At 44.0% G+C, this 5799-nt stretch overlaps 1 long non-coding RNA gene across 1 annotated transcript; it reads right to left on the bottom strand.

Moving 5' to 3' along the window:
* Positions 1–1232: 1232 nt before the first annotated feature.
* LOC123059204 (uncharacterized) lies at positions 1233–2423 on the bottom strand. Its single transcript, XR_006427388.1, has 4 exons — positions 2403–2423; positions 2201–2271; positions 1939–2041; positions 1233–1569 (listed from the first exon to the last, which is right to left on the bottom strand). It is a non-coding gene; the product is annotated as an uncharacterized lncRNA (long non-coding RNA).
* Between the last annotated feature and the right edge of the window lie 3376 nt (positions 2424–5799).

The raw sequence follows: 5799 nt of genomic DNA, 5'->3' as shown, positions 1-5799 counted from the left end.
AAACTGACAGAGCCAGAAAGCTATAGCAGTGCACAATCCTGATTGAAATACCTAGGTATTTTAGTCACAGGAGCTTGTCCCTTGCCTTTCAACCGCTCCATACTTGAAGCATATAATCAATCAAAACACATGGTAAACAACATTTTCGCCCTGCTGACCATCTCCTCTACAAGACACCCGAATTAAAAGTGGACATAGTCATTTATACAGTCAAAGGCCAAAGCGTAATTTTCAGAAAGCAAAAGATAAGTAAGCAATATAATTTCCCTATGCGGGAAAGATGACAAAATATACTATGTTTTCCTTATACTGCAGGTTGCAAATTCGTACATGTCTCACAAAAAAAATGAATTAATTCAACAAGCTAATCTGGCAAATTATTGGCACATGAAAATTAGTGAAAAGGCTAAAACATCCACCACAGCCAAGTAGTCACACGTTTTGAGTACCCTTTTAGCTCAACCACATGCACCATTGAGAAAGATGTTAGGCTACTAAATATTGATAAAGATCTTAGGATACATACTTGATCAACGACTAAATGGATTCCAAAACTTGATTGTATTTTTTTTTCCTAAAACACAAATACAAAGCCTAAAAAAGTTCTAGGCCTGTTATGTTCTTGGGCTTATGTACAGGAGACTATTCATATTACCATGTCAATGAAAACATAGTAATGATAGTAAAATAGATAAATCCCAGAATAGTAAAACAGTCTTGGAAGGTAGAAGGAATGATTTAATGCACAAAACAGTCTTGAACTATACTCCATTTAGAAAAGTATGACTGAAACCAATGCACAGATTTAATCGGATTCCACATGTACATAACAGTAATTTGCCACTTGCAAAAGAAGAAGCTACCAAAATACAACAACCGTAAGGAATTTTCTCACAACACTGGTATTGACTATTGAACCAACAAGAAGTATTAATTCTGTTACCTGGTAAACTGACCAGGATATGAAAGAACATATTAGGCATCCGGGGACCAACTTCATCTTTGTTTTTATTTAATTTGTGAATAGGAAAATATATATTTTAGTGGCAAATGAATAATTTCTGCAATTGGTAGTATGCAGCCATACTATTGTGTACTAAAATAGAGAAAAGAGCATGGAAGTGGATACGTTTTAACAGAGAAAAATCGTAGAAATACACTATGTTAGACACGGTAAAAAAACAAAAACCATCTTGCTAGTACGACCAATAAGCAGGAAAAAACTTGAATAATAGTGGAAGCAAGGTGAAATGTAAATTTATTTGACATTGTAGTTATTACTACAACAAAAATGGTTTACAATACCAACGAACCTATGAGAGGAAGGCAACAAACAATACGATAAGCCAAGGCCCCCCGCTAGCAACTGAGGAAAAGGGTGGCAGAACAAACAATGCAGTAGACACAACAAATAAATAGCGGAGAGGCAGCGAGCAGACAAAATCCTCAGAGCCGCGGGAAGGTGGTACAGAAAAATCACATACGCTCCTGCCTTCATGAGCTAAGAAAGCATGGCTAAAAAATTCAGACCTCATTTTATCTCATCACGTCTAGTACAGAATCCTGACCCTGAAACATGCAGCAAAAAATCAGATATAGTTCAGCCTTTATAAGCTGAAACGCATGGCTAAAAAATTCAGATTGTGTGAGAGAGAGGAGATTGGCTACACCCCAAATTAACAGGAACCAAAAATTCCATTATTATGCATGATAGATTAAGCTGTAAATTCATTAGTATGATAAAGAAAATGTCATTACTACAACCTTTAAATTAATAGGAACCAAACATCCATGCCAAATCACAAAAAGCATCAAGGGCAATGTATCTTAGAGTACACAATACACCTCAAGAATCAAAGGCGGGTTGTGGGCGTTCACCTAAGCCACCAAAACAAATAAGTAAAATTTACATTAGTAAAAGCAGGAATAGCAAGTGACCTCAATACTGGCAGCCATGGTTTCAATTGGAGGAATGAAAAGAACAGTGATCTGTGAGAGATGACATAGGCATGCATAGCTCTAGATTTGACCGGGGCATGAACTGGAAAATAAAATTGTGAACTGATGTCAACATAATAGGTCAAATATAGACTTCCATAAGGACCCACAACTAACAAACAATAATCCCATTTTATTGACTGAAAACATCAAATAAGTTGCTCCAGAAGTTATTGACTGAAAACATCAAATAAGACTATACCTCCTATGATTCTGATAAAAGTTGTCAAGTTGGTAGTAGGCATAAATTGGCTGCTTCGTATCCTTTGTAACCTGCATGGTAACACCTAGATCTCATTTTAGCTAAGAGACTGATAGAAGGTGCTTGCTGATAGCTGCACACGCAACACAATTCTAGAAACTTGAAAAAAATACTGTAAGAAAATCGTTCAGTTATGTATTACCGTGAGAGTCCTTGTGCACTCCCCTAGGGCACGCCATAGAGAGGGCCGGCCCTCCCTTCCTCCACTCCTTTATATACGGGGGCAGGGGGCACCCCATAGACACACAAGTTGATCTTCGTGATCATTCTCTTAGCCGTATGTGGTGCCCCCCTCCACGATAATCCTCGATAATATTGTAGCGGTGCTTAGGCGAAGCCCTGCGATGGTAGAACATCAAGATCGTCACCACGTCGTCGTGCTGACGGAACTTATCCCCGACACTTTGCTGGATCGGAGTTCGGGGATCGTCATCGAGCTGAACCTGTGCTAAAACTCAGAGGTGCCGTAGTTTCGGTGCTTGATCGGTCGGGCCGTGAAGACGTACGACTACATCAACCGCGTTGTCATAACGCTTCCGCTGTCGGTCTACGAGGGTACGTAGACAACACTCTCCCCTCTCGTTGCTATGCATCACCATGATCTTGCGTGTGCGTAGGAATTTTTTTGAAATTACTACGTTCCCCAACAGTGGCATCCGAGCCTAGGTTTTATGTGTTGATGTTATATGCACGAGTAGAACACAAGTGAGTTGTGGGCGATATAAGTCATACTGCTTACCAGCATGTCATACTTTGGTTCGGCGGTATTGTTGAATGAAGCGACCCGGACCGACATTACGCGTACGCTTACGCGAGACTGGTTCTACCGACGTGCTTTGCACACAGGTGGCTGGCGGGTGTCAGTTTCTCCAACTTTAGTTGAACCGAGTGTGGCTACGCCCGGTCCTTGCGAAGGTTAAAACAACACCAACTTAACAAACTATCGTTGTGGTTTTGATGCGTAGGTAAGATTGGTTCTCGCTTAAGCCCGTAGCAGCCACGTAAAACTTGCAGCAAACAAAGTAGAGGACGTCTAACTTGTTTTTGTAGGGCATGTTGTGATGTGATATGGTCAAGGCATGATGCTAAATTTTATTGTATGAGATGATCATGTTTTGTGTAACGCCCTCGATGCGGCTATATCTCCCACGTGTCGAGGCAGACTTAGAGGCATAACCGCATTGAAAGCAATGTCGCAAGTTAGACAATCTTCACAACATCCCATGTAATATAGATAATAAAAGGGGAGATACATAGTTGGCTTACACTCGCCACGTCAAACAAAGTACATAAATAGCATTACATCATCCAATCACTCATGGCCCGACTACGGCGCCAAAATAAAAGATCAACCCAACATGCGACACGGTCCCGATCGCCCCAACTGGGCACCACTACTGATCATCCCCAAAAGAGGCACGGATCACTAGGAAACAACATGAACATATGTCATATTGAAATAAACAGCTCAAGGACTTAGTGGAATTGCTAAGTCCCTGAAATCAGCATTAACGAATGCACCACTTTGCAAGCTTGTGCTAGTCACCACACACATCACAAAAATACATGGGTTGCACCTCTGGATAGATGGCAAAGCATATAACAAAACATATGTAGAGCTCAGGGGCATATCATGCACACATTAAACATGGCAAAAATGACAAATATCTAATTGGAGCAGCAGATCTGACAATTATCTCAAATAGCATTCTTCCAACAGCATTTCGGGCATCAAGATGAACTCAAATGAAAATGATGCAATGAGATGAAATGATGTACTCTCTGAGGCGAACATTTTGATATGCTATATGCCCAAAACGGAGCTACGGATGCGGAGATACGATGCGATGAACATAGCAAAATAATTAGGGTTTCGGGGCAAAAGTCAACCGAGATATTTAGATCTGAGATTTGCACGCAATCCGAGGTTCGACGGGGTTCCTGTTCGCCGGAGTGGACGAAGCTCGCCGGAGAGAGGGGGTCGTCGCCGGACTTGGGCGGCGGCGCGATCGACAAGGGGGCGGCTGACGGCGGCGGTGGGCGGCGCCGGAGCGAGGCGGGCGGCAGCCGGAGCGGCGAAGCGCGGCGGGGTCGCCGGCGAGGTGGCGGCCGCCGGCGTGGAGGCGGCCCGAGGCGGCTCGGTGAGGAGCCAGGCGGCGGGGCGGAGTGGAAGGGGCGGCGGGGCGCAGGGCCCGGTTGGGCGGCGGACGGGCCGGTGCTGGGCCTGCGGGCCCGCGTCGGTGGGAGGCGGCGGCGATGCAGTCCCCCGGGGACACGTGGCGCTCGGTGGTAGGCTGGGTGCGGCGGTGGACGTGTCCGGCGGCCGGCAGACGTGTCCGACCGCGCGGAGGAGCTGGATCTAGGGTTAGGGGGAGGAGACCCGGGATTTTGGATGGGGGAGGTATTTATAGGCATAGAGGGAGCTAGGAGTAGGGATGAAAACGGAGCGGAAACGGACGGAACTGAGTGCTATCATATTTGTTTTCATATTTTTTTTGGAGAAGCGGAAATGAATACAGAAACCCCGGAAATGAATACGGAAACAGATACTACCGGAAATAGACACGGAGCGAATACAAAGCGGATACGGAAACAAAAATAGACATTGATCGGAACTTAAAAACCCCTTGAATCATAGAGAAATACACACAAAAATAAACAAATTTAATGAGTTGCTAACATGGCTACAAAATAGTATCATTATATTAGCAACTTAGTGTAGTATTGTAGTAGTACCGGACAATTGCGTATAGGGTCAAGCTGAGTACATGTGTGGTAGTAGAAGTTGGGCCTTAGATCCATTCTACTAATAGTGCCATTGTGTTCTCTTTGGTGGTTGGGCTACAAAGCAGCTATAGGTCTATAGTAAAAACAGAAATTCCATATTCACGGAAACGGAAAGTTCCATTTCCATGCATGTTCGACCGGAAAACACCATTCCGTTTTTGTTTCTGTTTCCGCATAAAAAATTCCATTTCCGCTTCCGTTTTGCAAATTTCCGTTTCCGTTTTCATATTTCCTCTCCGTTTCCATTTTTCCTCCGGAAAAACGAAAAGTTTCCGCTCCATTTTCATCCCTAGCTAGGAGTGTCCAAATGAGATGCGGTTTTCGGCCACGCGATCGTGATCGAACGTTCTAGATGATGGAGAGGGTTTTGGTGGGTTTTGGGCCAAATTGGAAGGGTGTTGGGCTGCAACACACACGAGGCCTTCTCGGTCCCTCGGTTAACCGTTGGAGCATCAAACGAAGTCCAAATGGTACGAAACTTGACAGGCGGTCTACCAGTAGTAAACCAAGGCCGCTTGGCAAGTCTCGGTCCAATCCGGAAATGTTTAATCCCCACACATGAAAGAAAAGTAGAAACGACCACCGGAGGAGAACGGAGCGCCGGAATGCAAAACAGACAACGGGGAAAATGCTCGAATGCATGAAACGAACACGTATGCAAATGCAATGTACATGATGACATGGTATGAGATGCAAGACAACGATAACAACACACGAAGACAAAAACCCGAACCCGAGAAATTAAAATAACT

This window comes from Triticum aestivum, chromosome 3A, assembly GCF_018294505.1.
Source record: "Triticum aestivum cultivar Chinese Spring chromosome 3A, IWGSC CS RefSeq v2.1, whole genome shotgun sequence".
NCBI lineage: Eukaryota > Viridiplantae > Streptophyta > Magnoliopsida > Poales > Poaceae > Triticum > Triticum aestivum.
The sequence above is the reverse complement of the archived record's forward strand: the minus strand, read 5'-3'. Positions and strand labels throughout refer to the sequence as shown.